The sequence below is a fragment of the Carassius gibelio genome, chromosome A19 (assembly GCF_023724105.1).
Source record: "Carassius gibelio isolate Cgi1373 ecotype wild population from Czech Republic chromosome A19, carGib1.2-hapl.c, whole genome shotgun sequence".
In the NCBI taxonomy this organism is placed as follows: Eukaryota; Metazoa; Chordata; class Actinopteri; order Cypriniformes; family Cyprinidae; genus Carassius; species Carassius gibelio.
In genome coordinates this window covers 1,070,001-1,091,423 of record NC_068389.1, presented here as the reverse complement: position 1 = coordinate 1,091,423, position 21,423 = coordinate 1,070,001, and the positions used below count along the sequence as shown (strand labels likewise).

The 21,423-nt window shown below is 38.8% G+C and overlaps 7 non-coding genes and 16 pseudogenes across 7 annotated transcripts; all 23 read right to left on the bottom strand.

Annotated features, from left to right (window-relative positions):
- Nucleotides 1-319: 319 nt before the first annotated feature.
- On the bottom strand, nt 320-438 carry LOC127936491 (uncharacterized; annotated as a pseudogene).
- Nucleotides 439-1,505: 1,067 nt separating this feature from the next.
- On the bottom strand, nt 1,506-1,624 carry LOC127937648 (5S ribosomal RNA). Its single transcript, XR_008148433.1, has one exon. It is a non-coding gene; the product is annotated as a 5S ribosomal RNA (ribosomal RNA).
- Nucleotides 1,625-2,122: 498 nt separating this feature from the next.
- On the bottom strand, nt 2,123-2,241 carry LOC127937368 (uncharacterized; annotated as a pseudogene).
- A 914-nt stretch (nt 2,242-3,155) lies between these two features.
- On the bottom strand, nt 3,156-3,274 carry LOC127936490 (uncharacterized; annotated as a pseudogene).
- A 1,083-nt stretch (nt 3,275-4,357) lies between these two features.
- Nucleotides 4,358-4,476, bottom strand: LOC127937646 (5S ribosomal RNA). Its single transcript, XR_008148432.1, has one exon. It is a non-coding gene; the product is annotated as a 5S ribosomal RNA (ribosomal RNA).
- A 637-nt stretch (nt 4,477-5,113) lies between these two features.
- Nucleotides 5,114-5,232, bottom strand: LOC127936489 (uncharacterized; annotated as a pseudogene).
- A 651-nt stretch (nt 5,233-5,883) lies between these two features.
- LOC127937645 (5S ribosomal RNA) lies at nt 5,884-6,002 on the bottom strand. The gene has a single exon (XR_008148431.1). It is a non-coding gene; the product is annotated as a 5S ribosomal RNA (ribosomal RNA).
- Nucleotides 6,003-6,500: 498 nt separating this feature from the next.
- On the bottom strand, nt 6,501-6,619 carry LOC127937367 (uncharacterized; annotated as a pseudogene).
- Nucleotides 6,620-7,533: 914 nt separating this feature from the next.
- LOC127936488 (uncharacterized) lies at nt 7,534-7,652 on the bottom strand (annotated as a pseudogene).
- A 1,083-nt stretch (nt 7,653-8,735) lies between these two features.
- LOC127937644 (5S ribosomal RNA) lies at nt 8,736-8,854 on the bottom strand. The gene has a single exon (XR_008148430.1). It is a non-coding gene; the product is annotated as a 5S ribosomal RNA (ribosomal RNA).
- Nucleotides 8,855-9,492: 638 nt separating this feature from the next.
- Nucleotides 9,493-9,611, bottom strand: LOC127936487 (uncharacterized; annotated as a pseudogene).
- A 1,081-nt stretch (nt 9,612-10,692) lies between these two features.
- Nucleotides 10,693-10,811, bottom strand: LOC127937816 (uncharacterized; annotated as a pseudogene).
- A 781-nt stretch (nt 10,812-11,592) lies between these two features.
- On the bottom strand, nt 11,593-11,711 carry LOC127936485 (uncharacterized; annotated as a pseudogene).
- A 1,081-nt stretch (nt 11,712-12,792) lies between these two features.
- On the bottom strand, nt 12,793-12,911 carry LOC127936779 (uncharacterized; annotated as a pseudogene).
- Nucleotides 12,912-13,409: 498 nt separating this feature from the next.
- LOC127937366 (uncharacterized) lies at nt 13,410-13,528 on the bottom strand (annotated as a pseudogene).
- Nucleotides 13,529-14,442: 914 nt separating this feature from the next.
- Nucleotides 14,443-14,561, bottom strand: LOC127937102 (uncharacterized; annotated as a pseudogene).
- A 795-nt stretch (nt 14,562-15,356) lies between these two features.
- On the bottom strand, nt 15,357-15,475 carry LOC127937643 (5S ribosomal RNA). The gene has a single exon (XR_008148429.1). It is a non-coding gene; the product is annotated as a 5S ribosomal RNA (ribosomal RNA).
- A 916-nt stretch (nt 15,476-16,391) lies between these two features.
- LOC127937642 (5S ribosomal RNA) lies at nt 16,392-16,510 on the bottom strand. Its single transcript, XR_008148428.1, has one exon. It is a non-coding gene; the product is annotated as a 5S ribosomal RNA (ribosomal RNA).
- A 913-nt stretch (nt 16,511-17,423) lies between these two features.
- On the bottom strand, nt 17,424-17,542 carry LOC127936484 (uncharacterized; annotated as a pseudogene).
- Nucleotides 17,543-18,616: 1,074 nt separating this feature from the next.
- On the bottom strand, nt 18,617-18,735 carry LOC127936778 (uncharacterized; annotated as a pseudogene).
- Nucleotides 18,736-19,233: 498 nt separating this feature from the next.
- Nucleotides 19,234-19,352, bottom strand: LOC127937365 (uncharacterized; annotated as a pseudogene).
- A 914-nt stretch (nt 19,353-20,266) lies between these two features.
- LOC127937101 (uncharacterized) lies at nt 20,267-20,385 on the bottom strand (annotated as a pseudogene).
- A 796-nt stretch (nt 20,386-21,181) lies between these two features.
- LOC127937641 (5S ribosomal RNA) lies at nt 21,182-21,300 on the bottom strand. The gene has a single exon (XR_008148427.1). It is a non-coding gene; the product is annotated as a 5S ribosomal RNA (ribosomal RNA).
- Between the last annotated feature and the right edge of the window lie 123 nt (nt 21,301-21,423).

The window sequence follows — 21,423 nt, the reverse complement described above, 5'->3', positions numbered from 1 at the left end:
ATTTTTTGGCAAAATTATTATATACTAAGTGAAAAATTTCAAAAGCTTAAAGCACCTGGTATTCCTTGGCGGTCTCTCATCCAAGTACTAACTAGACCTAAACCTGCTAAAATTCAGAGATCGGGCATTGACTCTTTTTTTTTTTTGCAAGATTTTTATATAATTCGTGAAAAATATCCAAACATTTAAAGCACCTGGTATTCCCAGGCAGTCTCCCATCCATGTACTAACCTGGCGCAAACCTGCTTATATTCAGAGATCGGGCATTGACTCTATTTTTTGGCAAAATTATTATATACTAAGTGAAAAATTTCAAAAAAGCTTAGAGTACCTGGTATTCCCAGGCGGTCTCCCATCCAGGCACTAACCAGGCCCAAACCTGCTTAGCTTACGAGATCAGACAAGATCGGGCATAGCCAGGCTGGTATGGCCATAAGCGAAGACTGCTGCAAAGAGAAGGCTATTTAAAGATCAGCCAATCTACTCGCCAGTACATTATAAAAGTAGGAAAGAAACCCCAAAAGCTTAAAGCACCTGGTATTCCTAGGCGGTCTCTCATCCAAGTACTAACCTGGCCCAAACCTGCTTATATTCAGAGATCGGGCATTGACTCTATTTTTTGGCAAATTTATTATATACTAAGTGAAAAAATTCCAAAAGCTTAAAGCACCTGGTATTCCTTGGCGGTCTATCATTCAAGTACTAACCAGACCTTAACCTGCTAAGATTCAGAGATCGGGCATTGACTTCTTCTTTTTTTTTTTTTTTTTGCAAGATTATTATATAATTCGTGAAAAATATCCAAAAAATTAAAGCACCTGGTATTCCCAGGCAGTCTCCCATCCATGTACTAACCTGGCCCAAACCTGCTTATATTCAGAGATCGGGCATTGACTCTATTTTTTGCCAAATTTATTATATACTAAGTGAAAAAATTCCAAAAGCTTAAAGCACCTGGTATTCCTTGGCGGTCTCTCATCCAAGTACTAACCAGACCTAAACCTGCTAAGATTCAGAGATCGGGCATTGACTCTTTTTTTTTTTTTTTTTTTTTTTTGCAAGATTATTATATAATTCATGAAAAATATCCAAACATTTAAAGCACCTGGTATTCCCAGGCAGTCTCCCATCCATGTACTAACCTGGCGCAAACCTGCTTATATTCAGAGATCGGGCATTGACTCTATTTTTTGGCAAAATTATTATATACTAAGTGAAAAAATTCCAAAAGCTTAAAGCACCTGGTATTCCTTGGCGGTCTCTCATCCAAGTACTAACCAGACCTAAACCTACTAAGATTCAGAGATCGGGCATTGACTCTTTTTTTTTCTTGCAAGATTATTATATAATTCGTGAAAAATATCCAAAAATTTAAAGCACCTGATATTCCCAGGCAGTCTCCCATCCATGTACTAACCTGGCGCAAACCTGCTTATATTCAGAGATCGGGCATTGACTCTATTTTTTGGCAAAATTATTATATACTAAGTGAAAAATTTCAAAAAAGCTTACAGTACCTGGTATTCCCAGGCGGTCTCCCATCCAGGCACTAACCAGGCCCAAACCTGCTTAGCTTCCGAGATCAGACAAGATCGGGCATAGCCAGGCTGGTATGGCCATAAGCGAAGACTGCTGCAAAGAGAAGGCTATTTAAAGATCAGCCAATCTACTCGCCAGTACATTATAAAAGTAGGAAAGAAACCCCAAAAGCTTAAAGCACCTGCTATTCCTAGGCGGTCTCTCATCCAATTACTAACCTGGCCCAAACCTGCTTATATTCAGAGATCGGACATTGACTCTATTTTTTGCCAAATTTATTATATACTAAGTGAAAAAATTCCAAAAGCTTAAAGCACCTGGTATTCCTTGGCGGTCTCTCATCCAAGTACTAACCAGATCTAAACCTGCTAAGATTCAGAGATCGGGCATTGACTCTTTTTTATTTTGTTGCAAGATTATTATATAATTCGTGAAAAATATCCAAACATTTAAAGCACCTGGTATTCCCAGGCAGTCTCCCATCCATGTACTAACCTGGCGCAAACCTGCTTATATTCAGAGATCGGGCATTGGCTCTATTTTTTGGCAAAATTATTATATACTAAGTGAAAAATTTCAAAAAAGCTTAGAGTACCTGGTATTCCCAGGCGGTCTCCCATCCAGGCACTAACCAGGCCCAAACCTGCTTAGCTTATGAGATCAGACAAGATCGGGCATAGCCAGGCTGGTATGGCCATAAGCGAAGACTGCTGCAAAGAGAAGGCTATTTAAAGATCAGCCAATCTACTCGCCAGTACATTATAAAAGTAGGAAAGAAACCCCAAAAGCTTAAAGCACCTGCTATTCCTAGGCGGTCTCTCATCCAATTACTAACCTGGCCCAAACCTGCTTATATTCAGAGATCGGGCATTGACTCTATTTTTTGCCAAATTTATTATATACTAAGTGAAAAAATTCCAAAAGCTTAAAGCACCTGGTATTCCTTGGCGGTCTCTCATCCAAGTACTAACCAGACCTAAACCTGCTAAGATTCAGAGATCGGGCATTGACTCTATTTTTTGCCAAATTTATTATATACTAAGTGAAAAAATTCCAAAAGCTTAAAGCACCTGGTATTCCTTGGCGGTCTATCATTCAAGTACTAACCAGACCTTAACCTGCTAAGATTCAGAGATCGGGCATTGACTTCTTCTTTTTTTTTTTTTTTTGCCAGATTATTATATAATTCGTGAAAAATATCCAAACATTTAAAGCACCTGGTATTCCCAGGCAGTCTCCCATCCATGTACTAACCTGGCGCAAACCTGCTTATATTCAGAGATCGGGCATTGACTCTATTTTTTGGCAAAATTATTATATACTAAGTGAAAAATTTCAAAAGCTTAAAGCACCTGGTATTCCTTGGCGGTCTCTCATCCAAGTACTAACTAGACCTAAACCTGCTAAAATTCAGAGATCGGGCATTGACTCTTTTTTTTTTTTGCAAGATTTTTATATAATTCGTGAAAAATATCCAAATATTTAAAGCACCTGGTATTCCCAGGCAGTCTCCCATCCATGTACTAACCTGGCGCAAACCTGCTTATATTCAGAGATCGGGCATTGACTCTATTTTTTGGCAAAATTATTATATACTAAGTGAAAAATTTCAAAAAAGCTTAGAGTACCTGGTATTCCCAGGCGGTCTCCCATCCAGGCACTAACCAGGCCCAAACCTGCTTAGCTTACGAGATCAGACAAGATCGGGCATAGCCAGGCTGGTATGGCCATAAGCGAAGACTGCTGCAAAGAGAAGGCTATTTAAAGATCAGCCAATCTACTCGCCAGTACATTATAAAAGTAGGAAAGAAACCCCAAAAGCTTAAAGCACCTGGTATTCCTAGGCGGTCTCTCATCCAAGTACTAACCTGGCCCAAACCTGCTTATATTCAGAGATCGGGCATTGACTCTATTTTTTGGCAAATTTATTATATACTAAGTGAAAAAATTCCAAAAGCTTAAAGCACCTGGTATTCCTTGGCGGTCTATCATTCAAGTACTAACCAGACCTTAACCTGCTAAGATTCAGAGATCGGGCATTGACTTCTTCTTTTTTTTTTTTTTTTTTGCAAGATTATTATATAATTCGTGAAAAATATCCAAAAATTTAAAGCACCTGGTATTCCCAGGCAGTCTCCCATCCATGTACTAACCTGGCCCAAACCTGCTTATATTCAGAGATCGGGCATTGACTCTATTTTTTGCCAAATTTATTATATACTAAGTGAAAAAATTCCAAAAGCTTAAAGCACCTGGTATTCCTTGGCGGTCTCTCATCCAAGTACTAACCAGTCCTAAACCTGCTAAGATTCAGAGATCGGGCATTGACTCTTTTTTTTTTTTTTTTTTTTTTTTGCAAGATTATTATATAATTCATGAAAAATATCCAAACATTTAAAGCACCTGGTATTCCCAGGCAGTCTCCCATCCATGTACTAACCTGGCGCAAACCTGCTTATATTCAGAGATCGGGCATTGACTCTATTTTTTGGCAAAATTATTATATACTAAGTGAAAAAATTCCAAAAGCTTAAAGCACCTGGTATTCCTTGGCGGTCTCTCATCCAAGTACTAACCAGACCTAAACCTACTAAGATTCAGAGATCGGGCATTGACTCTTTTTTTTTCTTTTTTTTTTTTTTTTGCAAGATTATTATATAATTCGTGAAAAATATCCAAAAATTTAAAGCACCTGATATTCCCAGGCAGTCTCCCATCCATGTACTAACCTGGCGCAAACCTGCTTATATTCAGAGATCGGGCATTGACTCTATTTTTTTGGCAAAATTATTATATACTAAGTGAAAAATTTCAAAAAAGCTTACAGTACCTGGTATTCCCAGGCGGTCTCCCATCCAGGCACTAACCAGGCCCAAACCTGCTTAGCTTCCGAGATCAGACAAGATCGGGCATAGCCAGGCTGGTATGGCCATAAGCGAAGACTGCTGCAAAGAGAAGGCTATTTAAAGATCAGCCAATCTACTCGCCAGTACATTATAAAAGTAGGAAAGAAACCCCAAAAGCTTAAAGCACCTGGTATTCCTAGGCGGTCTCTCATCCAATTACTAACCTGGCCCAAACCTGCTTATATTCAGAGATCGGGCATTGACTCTATTTTTTGCCAAATTTATTATATACTAAGTGAAAAAATTCCAAAAGCTTAAAGCACCTGGTATTCCTTGGTGGTCTCTCATCCAAGTACTAACCAGATCTAAACCTGCTAAGATTCAGAGATCGGGCATTGACTCTTTTTTATTTTGTTGCAAGATTATTATATAATTCGTGAAAAATATCCAAACATTTAAAGCACCTGGTATTCCTTGGCGGTCTCTCATCCAAGTACTAACTAGACCTAAACCTGCTAAAATTCAGAGATCGGGCATTGACTCTTTTTTTTTTTTGCAAGATTTTTATATAATTCGTGAAAAATATCCAAACATTTAAAGCACCTGGTATTCCCAGGCAGTCTCCCATCCATGTACTAACCTGGCGCAAACCTGCTTATATTCAGAGATCGGGCATTGACTCTATTTTTTGGCAAAATTATTATATACTAAGTGAAAAATTTCAAAAAAGCTTAGAGTACCTGGTATTCCCAGGCGGTCTCCCATCCAGGCACTAACCAGGCCCAAACCTGCTTAGCTTACGAGATCAGACAAGATCGGGCATAGCCAGGCTGGTATGGCCATAAGCGAAGACTGCTGCAAAGAGAAGGCTATTTAAAGATCAGCCAATCTACTCGCCAGTACATTATAAAAGTAGGAAAGAAACCCCAAAAGCTTAAAGCACCTGGTATTCCTAGGCGGTCTCTCATCCAAGTACTAACCTGGCCCAAACCTGCTTATATTCAGAGATCGGGCATTGACTCTATTTTTTGGCAAATTTATTATATACTAAGTGAAAAAATTCCAAAAGCTTAAAGCACCTGGTATTCCTTGGCGGTCTATCATTCAAGTACTAACCAGATCTAAACCTGCTAAGATTCAGAGATCGGGCATTGACTATTTTTTATTTTGTTGCAAGATTATTATATAATTCGTGAAAAATATCCAAACATTTAAAGCACCTGGTATTCCCAGGCAGTCTCCCATCCATGTACTAACCTGGCGCAAACCTGCTTATATTCAGAGATCGGGCATTGACTCTTTTTTTTTCTTTTTTTTTTTTTTTTGCAAGATTATTATATAATTCGTGAAAAATATCCAAAAATTTAAAGCACCTGATATTCCCAGGCAGTCTCCCATCCATGTACTAACCTGGCGCAAACCTGCTTATATTCAGAGATCGGGCATTGACTCTATTTTTTGGCAAAATTATTATATACTAAGTGAAAAATTTCAAAAAAGCTTACAGTACCTGGTATTCCCAGGCGGTCTCCCATCCAGGCACTAACCAGGCCCAAACCTGCTTAGCTTCCGAGATCAGACAAGATCGGGCATAGCCAGGCTGGTATGGCCATAAGCGAAGACTGCTGCAAAGAGAAGGCTATTTAAAGATCAGCCAATCTACTCGCCAGTACATTATAAAAGTAGGAAAGAAACCCCAAAAGCTTAAAGCACCTGCTATTCCTAGGCGGTCTCTCATCCAATTACTAACCTGGCCCAAACCTGCTTATATTCAGAGATCGGACATTGACTCTATTTTTTGCCAAATTTATTATATACTAAGTGAAAAAATTCCAAAAGCTTAAAGCACCTGGTATTCCTTGGCGGTCTCTCATCCAAGTACTAACCAGATCTAAACCTGCTAAGATTCAGAGATCGGGCATTGACTCTTTTTTATTTTGTTGCAAGATTATTATATAATTCGTGAAAAATATCCAAACATTTAAAGCACCTGGTATTCCCAGGCAGTCTCCCATCCATGTACTAACCTGGCGCAAACCTGCTTATATTCAGAGATCGGGCATTGGCTCTATTTTTTGGCAAAATTATTATATACTAAGTGAAAAATTTCAAAAAAGCTTAGAGTACCTGGTATTCCCAGGCGGTCTCCCATCCAGGCACTAACCAGGCCCAAACCTGCTTAGCTTATGAGATCAGACAAGATCGGGCATAGCCAGGCTGGTATGGCCATAAGCGAAGACTGCTGCAAAGAGAAGGCTATTTAAAGATCAGCCAATCTACTCGCCAGTACATTATAAAAGTAGGAAAGAAACCCCAAAAGCTTAAAGCACCTGCTATTCCTAGGCGGTCTCTCATCCAATTACTAACCTGGCCCAAACCTGCTTATATTCAGAGATCGGGCATTGACTCTATTTTTTGCCAAATTTATTATATACTAAGTGAAAAAATTCCAAAAGCTTAAAGCACCTGGTATTCCTTGGCGGTCTCTCATCCAAGTACTAACCAGACCTAAACCTGCTAAGATTCAGAGATCGGGCATTGACTCTATTTTTTGCCAAATTTATTATATACTAAGTGAAAAAATTCCAAAAGCTTAAAGCACCTGGTATTCCTTGGCGGTCTATCATTCAAGTACTAACCAGACCTTAACCTGCTAAGATTCAGAGATCGGGCATTGACTTCTTCTTTTTTTTTTTTTTTTGCCAGATTATTATATAATTCGTGAAAAATATCCAAACATTTAAAGCACCTGGTATTCCCAGGCAGTCTCCCATCCATGTACTAACCTGGCGCAAACCTGCTTATATTCAGAGATCGGGCATTGACTCTATTTTTTGGCAAAATTATTATATACTAAGTGAAAAATTTCAAAAGCTTAAAGCACCTGGTATTCCTTGGCGGTCTCTCATCCAAGTACTAACTAGACCTAAACCTGCTAAAATTCAGAAATCGGGCATTGACTCTTTTTTTTTTTTGCAAGATTTTTATATAATTCGTGAAAAATATCCAAATATTTAAAGCACCTGGTATTCCCAGGCAGTCTCCCATCCATGTACTAACCTGGCGCAAACCTGCTTATATTCAGAGATCGGGCATTGACTCTATTTTTTGGCAAAATTATTATATACTAAGTGAAAAATTTCAAAAAAGCTTAGAGTACCTGGTATTCCCAGGCGGTCTCCCATCCAGGCACTAACCAGGCCCAAACCTGCTTAGCTTACGAGATCAGACAAGATCGGGCATAGCCAGGCTGGTATGGCCATAAGCGAAGACTGCTGCAAAGAGAAGGCTATTTAAAGATCAGCCAATCTACTCGCCAGTACATTATAAAAGTAGGAAAGAAACCCCAAAAGCTTAAAGCACCTGGTATTCCTAGGCGGTCTCTCATCCAAGTACTAACCTGGCCCAAACCTGCTTATATTCAGAGATCGGGCATTGACTCTATTTTTTGGCAAATTTATTATATACTAAGTGAAAAAATTCCAAAAGCTTAAAGCACCTGGTATTCCTTGGCGGTCTATCATTCAAGTACTAACCAGACCTTAACCTGCTAAGATTCAGAGACCGGGCATTGACTTCTTCTTTTTTTTTTTTTTTTTGCAAGATTATTATATAATTCGTGAAAAATATCCAAAAATTTAAAGCACCTGGTATTCCCAGGCAGTCTCCCATCCATGTACTAACCTGGCCCAAACCTGCTTATATTCAGAGATCGGGCATTGACTCTATTTTTTGCCAAATTTATTATATACTAAGTGAAAAAATTCCAAAAGCTTAAAGCACCTGGTATTCCTTGGCGGTCTCTCATCCAAGTACTAACCAGTCCTAAACCTGCTAAGATTCAGAGATCGGGCATTGACTCTTTTTTTTTTTTTTTTTTTTTTTTGCAAGATTATTATATAATTCATGAAAAATATCCAAACATTTAAAGCACCTGGTATTCCCAGGCAGTCTCCCATCCATGTACTAACCTGGCGCAAACCTGCTTATATTCAGAGATCGGGCATTGACTCTACTTTTTGGCAAAATTATTATATACTAAGTGAAAAAATTCCAAAAGCTTAAAGCACCTGGTATTCCTTGGCGGTCTCTCATCCAAGTACTAACCAGACCTAAACCTACTAAGATTCAGAGATCGGGCATTGACTCTTTTTTTTTCTTTTTTTTTTTTTTTTTGCAAGATTATTATATAATTCGTGAAAAATATCCAAAAATTTAAAGCACCTGATATTCCCAGGCAGTCTCCCATCCATGTACTAACCTGGCGCAAACCTGCTTATATTCAGAGATCGGGCATTGACTCTATTTTTTTGGCAAAATTATTATATACTAAGTGAAAAATTTCAAAAAAGCTTACAGTACCTGGTATTCCCAGGCGGTCTCCCATCCAGGCACTAACCAGGCCCAAACCTGCTTAGCTTCCGAGATCAGACAAGATCGGGCATAGCCAGGCTGGTATGGCCATAAGCGAAGACTGCTGCAAAGAGAAGGCTATTTAAAGATCAGCCAATCTACTCGCCAGTACATTATAAAAGTAGGAAAGAAACCCCAAAAGCTTAAAGCACCTGGTATTCCTAGGCGGTCTCTCATCCAATTACTAACCTGGCCCAAACCTGCTTATATTCAGAGATCGGGCATTGACTCTATTTTTTGCCAAATTTATTATATACTAAGTGAAAAAATTCCAAAAGCTTAAAGCACCTGGTATTCCTTGGCGGTCTCTCATCCAAGTACTAACCAGATCTAAACCTGCTAAGATTCAGAGATCGGGCATTGACTCTTTTTTATTTTGTTGCAAGATTATTATATAATTCGTGAAAAATATCCAAACATTTAAAGCACCTGGTATTCCTTGGCGGTCTCTCATCCAAGTACTAACTAGACCTAAACCTGCTAAAATTCAGAGATCGGGCATTGACTCTTTTTTTTTTTTTGCAAGATTTTTATATAATTCGTGAAAAATATCCAAACATTTAAAGCACCTGGTATTCCCAGGCAGTCTCCCATCCATGTACTAACCTGGCGCAAACCTGCTTATATTCAGAGATCGGGCATTGACTCTATTTTTTGGCAAAATTATTATATACTAAGTGAAAAATTTCAAAAAAGCTTAGAGTACCTGGTATTCCCAGGCGGTCTCCCATCCAGGCACTAACCAGGCCCAAACCTGCTTAGCTTACGAGATCAGACAAGATCGGGCATAGCCAGGCTGGTATGGCCATAAGCGAAGACTGCTGCAAAGAGAAGGCTATTTAAAGATCAGCCAATCTACTCGCCAGTACATTATAAAAGTAGGAAAGAAACCACAAAAGCTTAAAGCACCTGGTATTCCTAGGCGGTCTCTCATCCAAGTACTAACCTGGCCCAAACCTGCTTATATTCAGAGATCGGGCATTGACTCTATTTTTTGGCAAATTTATTATATACTAAGTGAAAAAATTCCAAAAGCTTAAAGCACCTGGTATTCCTTGGCGGTCTATCATTCAAGTACTAACCAGACCTTAACCTGCTAAGATTCAGAGATCGGGCATTGACTTCTTCTTTTTTTTTTTTTTTTTGCAAGATTATTATATAATTCGTGAAAAATATCCAAAAATTTAAAGCACCTGGTATTCCCAGGCAGTCTCCCATCCATGTACTAACCTGGCCCAAACCTGCTTATATTCAGAGATCGGGCATTGACTCTATTTTTTGCCAAATTTATTATATACTAAGTGAAAAAATTCCAAAAGCTTAAAGCACCTGGTATTCCTTGGCGGTCTCTCATCCAAGTACTAACCAGACCTAAACCTGCTAAGATTCAGAGATCGGGCATTGACTCTTTTTTTTTTTTTTTTTTTTTTTTGCAAGATTATTATATAATTCATGAAAAATATCCAAACATTTAAAGCACCTGGTATTCCCAGGCAGTCTCCCATCCATGTACTAACCTGGCGCAAACCTGCTTATATTCAGAGATCGGGCATTGACTCTATTTTTTGGCAAAATTATTATATACTAAGTGAAAAAATTCCAAAAGCTTAAAGCACCTGGTATTCCTTGGCGGTCTCTCATCCAAGTACTAACCAGACCTAAACCTACTAAGATTCAGAGATCGGGCATTGACTCTTTTTTTTTCTTTTTTTTTTTTTTTTGCAAGATTATTATATAATTCGTGAAAAATATCCAAAAATTTAAAGCACCTGATATTCCCAGGCAGTCTCCCATCCATGTACTAACCTGGCGCAAACCTGCTTATATTCAGAGATCGGGCATTGACTCTATTTTTTGGCAAAATTATTATATACTAAGTGAAAAATTTCAAAAAAGCTTACAGTACCTGGTATTCCCAGGCGGTCTCCCATCCAGGCACTAACCAGGCCCAAACCTGCTTAGCTTCCGAGATCAGACAAGATCGGGCATAGCCAGGCTGGTATTGCCATAAGCGAAGACTGCTGCAAAGAGAAGGCTATTTAAAGATCAGCCAATCTACTCGCCAGTACATTATAAAAGTAGGAAAGAAACCCCAAAAGCTTAAAGCACCTGCTATTCCTAGGCGGTCTCTCATCCAATTACTAACCTGGCCCAAACCTGCTTATATTCAGAGATCGGACATTGACTCTATTTTTTGCCAAATTTATTATATACTAAGTGAAAAAATTCCAAAAGCTTAAAGCACCTGGTATTCCTTGGCGGTCTCTCATCCAAGTACTAACCAGACCTAAACCTGCTAAGATTCAGAGATCGGGCATTGACTCTTTTTTTTTTTTTTTTTTTTTTTGCAAGATTATTATATAATTCGTGAAAAATATCCAAACATTTAAAGCACCTGGTATTCCCAGGCAGTCTCCCATCCATGTACTAACCTGGCGCAAACCTGCTTATATTCAGAGATCGGGCATTGACTCTATTTTTTGGCAAAATTATTATATACTAAGTGAAAAATTTCAAAAGCTTAAAGCACCTGGTATTCCTTGGCGGTCTCTCATCCAAGTACTAACTAGACCTAAACCTGCTAAAATTCAGAGATCGGGCATTGACTCTTTTTTTTTTTTGCAAGATTTTTATATAATTCGTGAAAAATATCCAAACATTTAAAGCACCTGGTATTCCCAGGCAGTCTCCCATCCATGTACTAACCTGGCGCAAACCTGCTTATATTCAGAGATCGGGCATTGACTCTATTTTTTGGCAAAATTATTATATACTAAGTGAAAAATTTCAAAAAAGCTTAGAGTACCTGGTATTCCCAGGCGGTCTCCCATCCAGGCACTAACCAGGCCCAAACCTGCTTAGCTTACGAGATCAGACAAGATCGGGCATAGCCAGGCTGGTATGGCCATAAGCGAAGACTGCTGCAAAGAGAAGGCTATTTAAAGATCAGCCAATCTACTCGCCAGTACATTATAAAAGTAGGAAAGAAACCCCAAAAGCTTAAAGCACCTGGTATTCCTAGGCGGTCTCTCATCCAAGTACTAACCTGGCCCAAACCTGCTTATATTCAGAGATCGGGCATTGACTCTATTTTTTGGCAAATTTATTATATACTAAGTGAAAAAATTCCAAAAGCTTAAAGCACCTGGTATTCCTTGGCGGTCTATCATTCAAGTACTAACCAGACCTTAACCTGCTAAGATTCAGAGATCGGGCATTGACTTCTTCTTTTTTTTTTTTTTTTGCAAGATTATTATATAATTCGTGAAAAATATCCAAAAAATTAAAGCACCTGGTATTCCCAGGCAGTCTCCCATCCATGTACTAACCTGGCCCAAACCTGCTTATATTCAGAGATCGGGCATTGACTCTATTTTTTGCCAAATTTATTATATACTAAGTGAAAAAATTCCAAAAGCTTAAAGCACCTGGTATTCCTTGGCGGTCTCTCATCCAAGTACTAACCAGACCTAAACCTGCTAAGATTCAGAGATCGGGCATTGACTCTTTTTTTTTTTTTTTTTTTTTTTTGCAAGATTATTATATAATTCATGAAAAATATCCAAACATTTAAAGCACCTGGTATTCCCAGGCAGTCTCCCATCCATGTACTAACCTGGCGCAAACCTGCTTATATTCAGAGATCGGGCATTGACTCTATTTTTTGGCAAAATTATTATATACTAAGTGAAAAAATTCCAAAAGCTTAAAGCACCTGGTATTCCTTGGCGGTCTCTCATCCAAGTACTAACCAGACCTAAACCTACTAAGATTCAGAGATCGGGCATTGACTCTTTTTTTTTCTTTTTTTTTTTTTTTTGCAAGATTATTATATAATTCGTGAAAAATATCCAAAAATTTAAAGCACCTGATATTCCCAGGCAGTCTCCCATCCATGTACTAACCTGGCGCAAACCTGCTTATATTCAGAGATCGGGCATTGACTCTATTTTTTTGACAAAATTATTATATACTAAGTGAAAAATTTCAAAAAAGCTTACAGTACCTGGTATTCCCAGGCTGTCTCCCATCCAGGCACTAAACAGGCCCAAACCTGCTTAGCTTCCGAGATCAGACAAGATCGGGCATAGCCAGGCTGGTATGGCCATAAGCGAAGACTGCTGCAAAGAGAAGGCTATTTAAAGATCAGCCAATCTACTCTCCAGTACATTATAAAAGTAGGAAAGAAACCCCAAAAGCTTAAAGCACCTGGTATTCCTAGGCGGTCTCTCATCCAATTACTAACCTGGCCCAAACCTGCTTATATTCAGAGATCGGGCATTGACTCTAATTTTTGCCAAATTTATTATATACTAAGTGAAAAAATTCCAAAAGCTTAAAGCACCTGGTATTCCTTGGCGGTCTCTCATCCAAGTACTAACCAGATCTAAACCTGCTAAGATTCAGAGATCGGGCATTGACTCTTTTTTATTTTGTTGCAAGATTATTATATAATTCGTGAAAAATATCCAAACATTTAAAGCACCTGGTATTCCCAGGCAGTCTCCCATCCATGTACTAACCTGGCGCAAACCTGCTTATATTCAGAGATCGGGCATTGGCTCTATTTTTTGGCAAAATTATTATATACTAAGTGAAAAATTTCAAAAAAGCTTAGAGTACCTGGTATTCCCAGGCGGTCTCCCATCCAGGCACTAACCAGGCCCAAACCTGCTTAGCTTATGAGATCAGACAAGATCGGGCATAGCCAGGCTGGTATGGCCATAAGCGAAGACTGCTGCAAAGAGAAGGCTATTTAAAGATCAGCCAATCTACTCGCCAGTACATTATAAAAGTAGGAAAGAAACCCCAAAAGCTTAAAGCACCTGCTATTCCTAGGCGGTCTCTCATCCAATTACTAACCTGGCCCAAACCTGCTTATATTCAGAGATCGGGCATTGACTGTATTTTTTGCCAAATTTATTATATACTAAGTGAAAAAATTCCAAAAGCTTAAAGCACCTGGTATTCCTTGGCGGTCTCTCATCCAAGTACTAACCAGACCTAAACCTGCTAAGATTCAGAGATCGGGCATTGACTCTATTTTTTGCCAAATTTATTATATACTAAGTGAAAAAATTCCAAAAGCTTAAAGCACCTGGTATTCCTTGGCGGTCTATCATTCAAGTACTAACCAGACCTTAACCTGCTAAGATTCAGAGATCGGGCATTGACTTCTTCTTTTTTTTTTTTTTTGCCAGATTATTATATAATTCGTGAAAAATATCCAAACATTTAAAGCACCTGGTATTCCCAGGCAGTCTCCCATCCATGTACTAACCTGGCGCAAACCTGCTTATATTCAGAGATCGGGCATTGACTCTATTTTTTGGCAAAATTATTATATACTAAGTGAAAAATTTCAAAAGCTTAAAGCACCTGGTATTCCTTGGCGGTCTCTCATCCAAGTACTAACTAGACCTAAACCTGCTAAAATTCAGAGATCGGGCATTGACTCTTTTTTTTTTTTTGCAAGATTTTTATATAATTCGTGAAAAATATCCAAACATTTAAAGCACCTGGTATTCCCAGGCAGTCTCCCATCCATGTACTAACCTGGCGCAAACCTGCTTATATTCAGAGATCGGGCATTGACTCTATTTTTTGGCAAAATTATTATATACTAAGTGAAAAATTTCAAAAAAGCTTAGAGTACCTGGTATTCCCAGGCGGTCTCCCATCCAGGCACTAACCAGGCCCAAACCTGCTTAGCTTACGAGATCAGACAAGATCAGGCATAGCCAGGCTGGTATGGCCATAAGCGAAGACTGCTGCAAAGAGAAGGCTATTTAAAGATCAGCCAATCTACTCGCCAGTACATTATAAAAGTAGGAAAGAAACCCCAAAAGCTTAAAGCACCTGGTATTCCTAGGCGGTCTCTCATCCAAGTACTAACCTGGCCCAAACCTGCTTATATTCAGAGATCGGGCATTGACTCTATTTTTTGGCAAATTTATTATATACTAAGTGAAAAAATTCCAAAAGCTTAAAGCACCTGGTATTCCTTGGCGGTCTATCATTCAAGTACTAACCAGACCTTAACCTGCTAAGATTCAGAGATCGGGCATTGACTTCTTCTTTTTTTTTTTTTTTTTGCAAGATTATTATATAATTCGTGAAAAATATCCAAAAATTTAAAGCACCTGGTATTCCCAGGCAGTCTCCCATCCATGTACTAACCTGGCCCAAACCTGCTTATATTCAGAGATCGGGCATTGACTCTATTTTTTGCCAAATTTATTATATACTAAGTGAAAAAATTCCAAAAGCTTAAAGCACCTGGTATTCCTTGGCGGTCTATCATCCAAGTACTAACCAGACCTAAACCTACTAAGATTCAGAGATCGGGCATTGACTCTTTTTTTTTCTTTTTTTTTTTTTTTTGCAAGATTATTATATAATTCGTGAAAAATATCCAAACATTTAAAGCACCTGATATTCCCAGGCAGTCTCCCATCCATGTACTAACCTGGCGCAAACCTGCTTATATTCAGAGATCGGGCATTGACTCTATTTTTTTGGCAAAATTATTATATACTAAGTGAAAAATTTCAAAAAAGCTTACAGTACCTGGTATTCCCAGGCGGTCTCCCATCCAGGCACTAACCAGGCCCAAACCTGCTTAGCTTCCGAGATCAGACAAGATCGGGCATAGCCAGGCTGGTATGGCCATAAGCGAAGACTGCTGCAAAGAGAAGGCTATTTAAAGATCAGCCAATCTACTCGCCAGTACATTATAAAAGTAGGAAAGAAACCCCAAAAGCTTAAAGCACCTGGTATTCCTAGGCGGTCTCTCATCCAATTACTAACCTGGCCCAAACCTGCTTATATTCAGAGATCGGGCATTGACTCTATTTTTTGCCAAATTTATTATATACTAAGTGAAAAAATTCCAAAAGCTTAAAGCACCTGGTATTCCTTGGCGGTCTCTCATCCAAGTACTAACCAGACCTAAACCTGCTAAGATTCAGAGATCGGGCATTGACTCTATTTTTTGCCAAATTTATTATATACTAAGTGAAAAAATTCCAAAAGCTTAAAGCACCTGGTATTCCTTGGCGGTCTATCATTCAAGTACTAACCAGACCTTAACCTGCTAAGATTCAGAGATCGGGCATTGACTTCTTCTTTTTTTTTTTTTTTTGCCAGATTATTATATAATTCGTGAAAAATATCCAAAAATTTAAAGCACCTGGTATTCCCAGGCAGTCTCCCATCCATGTACTAACCTGGCCCAAACCTGCTTATATTCAGAGATCGGGCATTGACTCTATTTTTTGCCAAATTTATTATATACTAAGTGAAAAAATTCCAAAAGCTTAAAGCACCTGGTATTCCTTGGCGGTCTCTCATCCAAGTACTAACCAGACCTAAACCTGCTAAGATTCAGAGATCGGGCATTGACTCTTTTTTTTTTTTTGCAAGATTATTATATAATTCGTGAAAAATATCCAAAAATTTAAAGCACCTGATATTCCCAGGCAGTCTCCCATCCATGTACTAACCTGGCGCAAACCTGCTTATATTCAGAGATCGGGCATTGACTCTATTTTTTGGCAAAATTATTATATACTAAGTGAAAAATTTCAAAAAAGCTTACAGTACCTGGTATTCCCAGGCGGTCTCCCATCCAGGCACTAACCAGGCCCAAACCTGCTTAGCTTCCGAGATCAGACAAGATCGGGCATAGCCAGGCTGGTATGGCCATAAGCGAAGACTGCTGCAAAGAGAAGGCTATTTAAAGATCAGCCAATCTACTCGCCAGTACATTATAAAAGTAGGAAAGAAACCCCAAAAGCTTAAAGCACCTGCTATTCCTAGGCGGTCTCTCATCCAATTACTAACCTGGCCCAAACCTGCTTATATTCAGAGATCGGGCATTGACTCTATTTTTTGCCAAATTTATTATATACTAAGTGAAAAAATTCCAAAAGCTTAAAGCACCTGGTATTCCTTGGCGGTCTCTCATCCAAGTACTAACCAGACCTAAACCTGCTAAGATTCAGAGATCGGGCATTGACTCTATTTTTTGCCAAATTTATTATATACTAAGTGAAAAAATTCCAAAAGCTTAAAGCACCTGGTATTCCTTGGCGGTCTATCATTCAAGTACTAACCAGACCTTAACCTGCTAAGATTCAGAGATCGGGCATTGACTTCTTCTTTTTTTTTTTTTTTGCCAGATTATTATATAATTCGTGAAAAATATCCAAACATTTAAAGCACCTGGTATTCCCAGGCAGTCTCCCATCCATGTACTAACCTGGCGCAAACCTGCTTATATTCAGAGATCGGGCATTGACTCTATTTTTTGGCAAAATTATTATATACTAAGTGAAAAATTTCAAAAGCTTAAAGCACCTGGTATTCCTTGGCGGTCTCTCATCCAAGTACTAACTAGACCTAAACCTGCTAAAATTCAGAGATCGGGCATTGACTCTTTTTTTTTTTTGCAAGATTTTTATATAATTCGTGAAAAATATCCAAACATTTAAAGCACCTGGTATTCCCAGGCAGTCTCCCATCCATGTACTAACCTGGCGCAAACCTGCTTATATTCAGAGATCGGGCATTGACTCTATTTTTTGGCAAAATTATTATATACTAAGTGAAAAATTTCAAAAAAGCTTAGAGTACCTGGTATTCCCAGGCGGTCTCCCATCCAGGCACTAACCAGGCCCAAACCTGCTTAGCTTACGAGATCAGACAAGATCGGGCATAGCCAGGCTGGTATGGCCATAAGCGAAGACTGCTGCAAAGAGAAGGCTATTTAAAGATCAGCCAATCTACTCGCCAGTACATTATAAAAGTAGGAAAGAAACCCCAAAAGCTTAAAGCACCTGGTATTCCTAGGCGGTCTCTCATCCAAGTACTAACCTGGCCCAAACCTGCTTATATTCAGAGATCGGGCATTGACTCTATTTTTTGGCAAATTTATTATATACTAAGTGAAAAAATTCCAAAAGCTTAAAGCACCTGGTATTCCTTGGCGGTCTATCATTCAAGTACTAACCAGACCTTAACCTGCTAAGATTCAGAGATCGGGCATTGACTTCTTCTTTTTTTTTTTTTTTTTGCAAGATTATTATATAATTCGTGAAAAATATCCAAAAAATTAAAGCACCTGGTATTCCCAGGCAGTCTCCCATCCATGTACTAACCTGGCCCAAACCTGCTTATATTCAGAGATCTGGCATTGACTCTATTTTTTGCCAAATTTATTATATACTAAGTGAAAAAATTCCAAAAGCTTAAAGCACCTGGTATTCCTTGGCGGTCTCTCATCCAAGTACTAACCAGACCTAAACCTGCTAAGATTCAGAGATCGGGCATTGACTCTTTTTTTTTTTTTTTTGCAAGATTATTATATAATTCATGAAAAATATCCAAACATTTAAAGCACCTGGTATTCCCAGGCAGTCTCCCATCCATGTACTAACCTGGCGCAAACCTGCTTATATTCAGAGATCGGGCATTGACTCTATTTTTTGGCAAAATTATTATATACTAAGTGAAAAAATTCCAAAAGCTTAAAGCACCTGGTATTCCTTGGCGGTCTCTCATCCAAGTACTAACCAGACCTAAACCTACTAAGATTCAGAGATCGGGCATTGACTCTTTTTTTTTCTTTTTTTTTTTTTTTTGCAAGATTATTATATAATTCGTGAAAAATATCCAAAAATTTAAAGCACCTGATATTCCCAGGCAGTCTCCCATCCATGTACTAACCTGGCGCAAACCTGCTTATATTCAGAGATCGGGCATTGACTCTATTTTTTTGACAAAATTATTATATACTAAGTGAAAAATTTCAAAAAAGCTTACAGTACCTGGTATTCCCAGGCTGTCTCCCATCCAGGCACTAAACAGGCCCAAACCTGCTTAGCTTCCGAGATCAGACAAGATCGGGCATAGCCAGGCTGGTATGGCCATAAGCGAAGACTGCTGCAAAGAGAAGGCTATTTAAAGATCAGCCAATCTACTCGCCAGTACATTATAAAAGTAGGAAAGAAACCCCAAAAGCTTAAAGCACCTGGTATTCCTAGGCGGTCTCTCATCCAATTACTAACCTGGCCCAAACCTGCTTATATTCAGAGATCGGGCATTGACTCTAATTTTTGCCAAATTTATTATATACTAAGTGAAAAAATTCCAAAAGCTTAAAGCACCTGGTATTCCTTGGCGGTCTCTCATCCAAGTACTAACCAGATCTAAACCTGCTAAGATTCAGAGATCGGGCATTGACTCTTTTTTATTTTGTTGCAAGATTATTATATAATTCGTGAAAAATATCCAAACATTTAAAGCACCTGGTATTCCCAGGCAGTCTCCCATCCATGTACTAACCTGGCGCAAACCTGCTTATATTCAGAGATCGGGCATTGGCTCTATTTTTTGGCAAAATTATTATATACTAAGTGAAAAATTTCAAAAAAGCTTAGAGTACCTGGTATTCCCAGGCGGTCTCCCATCCAGGCACTAACCAGGCCCAAACCTGCTTAGCTTATGAGATCAGACAAGATCGGGCATAGCCAGGCTGGTATGGCCATAAGCGAAGACTGCTGCAAAGAGAAGGCTATTTAAAGATCAGCCAATCTACTCGCCAGTACATTATAAAAGTAGGAAAGAAACCCCAAAAGCTTAAAGCACCTGCTATTCCTAGGCGGTCTCTCATCCAATTACTAACCTGGCCCAAACCTGCTTATATTCAGAGATCGGGCATTGACTGTATTTTTTGCCAAATTTATTATATACTAAGTGAAAAAATTCCAAAAGCTTAAAGCACCTGGTATTCCTTGGCGGTCTCTCATCCAAGTACTAACCAGACCTAAACCTGCTAAGATTCAGAGATCGGGCATTGACTCTATTTTTTGCCAAATTTATTATATACTAAGTGAAAAAATTCCAAAAGCTTAAAGCACCTGGTATTCCTTGGCGGTCTATCATTCAAGTACTAACCAGACCTTAACCTGCTAAGATTCAGAGATCGGGCATTGACTTCTTCTTTTTTTTTTTTTTTGCCAGATTATTATATAATTCGTGAAAAATATCCAAACATTTAAAGCACCTGGTATTCCCAGGCAGTCTCCCATCCATGTACTAACCTGGCGCAAACCTGCTTATATTCAGAGATCGGGCATTGACTCTATTTTTTGGCAAAATTATTATATACTAAGTGAAAAATTTCAAAAGCTTAAAGCACCTGGTATTCCTTGGCGGTCTCTCATCCAAGTACTAACTAGACCTAAACCTGCTAAAATTCAGAGATCGGGCATTGACTCTTTTTTTTTTTTTGCAAGATTTTTATATAATTCGTGAAAAATATCCAAACATTTAAAGCACCTGGTATTCCCAGGCAGTCTCCCATCCATGTACTAACCTGGCGCAAACCTGCTTATATTCAGAGATCGGGCATTGACTCTATTTTTTGGCAAAATTATTATATACTAAGTGAAAAATTTCAAAAAAGCTTAGAGTACCTGGTATTCCCAGGCGGTCTCCCATCCAGGCACTAACCAGGCCCAAACCTGCTTAGCTTACGAGATCAGACAAGATCAGGCATAGCCAGGCTGGTATGGCCATAAGCGAAGACTGCTGCAAAGAGAAGGCTATTTAAAGATCAGCCAATCTACTCGCCAGTACATTATAAAAGTAGGAAAGAAACCCCAAAAGCTTAAAGCACCTGGTATTCCTAGGCGGTCTCTCATCCAAGTACTAACCTGGCCCAAACCTGCTTATATTCAGAGATCGGGCATTGACTCTATTTTTTGGCAAATTTATTATATACTAAGTGAAAAAATTCCAAAAGCTTAAAGCACCTGGTATTCCTTGGCGGTCTATCATTCAAGTACTAACCAGACCTTAACCTGCTAAGATTCAGAGATCGGGCATTGACTTCTTCTTTTTTTTTTTTTTTTTGCAAGATTATTATATAATTCGTGAAAAATATCCAAAAATTTAAAGCACCTGGTATTCCCAGGCAGTCTCCCATCCATGTACTAACCTGGCCCAAACCTGCTTATATTCAGAGATCGGGCATTGACTCTATTTTTTGCCAAATTTATTATATACTAAGTGAAAAAATTCCAAAAGCTTAAAGCACCTGGTATTCCTTGGCGGTCTATCATCCAAGTACTAACCAGACCTAAACCTACTAAGATTCAGAGATCGGGCATTGACTCTTTTTTTTTCTTTTTTTTTTTTTTTTTGCAAGATTATTATATAATTCGTGAAAAATATCCAAACATTTAAAGCACCTGATATTCCCAGGCAGTCTCCCATCCATGTACTAACCTGGCGCAAACCTGCTTATATTCAGAGATCGGGCATTGACTCTATTTTTTTGGCAAAATTATTATATACTAAGTGAAAAATTTCAAAAAAGCTTACAGTACCTGGTATTCCCAGGCGGTCTCCCATCCAGGCACTAACCAGGCCCAAACCTGCTTAGCTTCCGAGATCAGACAAGATCGGGCATAGCCAGGCTGGTATGGCCATAAGCGAAGACTGCTGCAAAGAGAAGGCTATTTAAAGATCAGCCAATCTACTCGCCAGTACATTATAAAAGTAGGAAAGAAACCCCAAAAGCTTAAAGCACCTGGTATTCCTAGGCGGTCTCTCATCC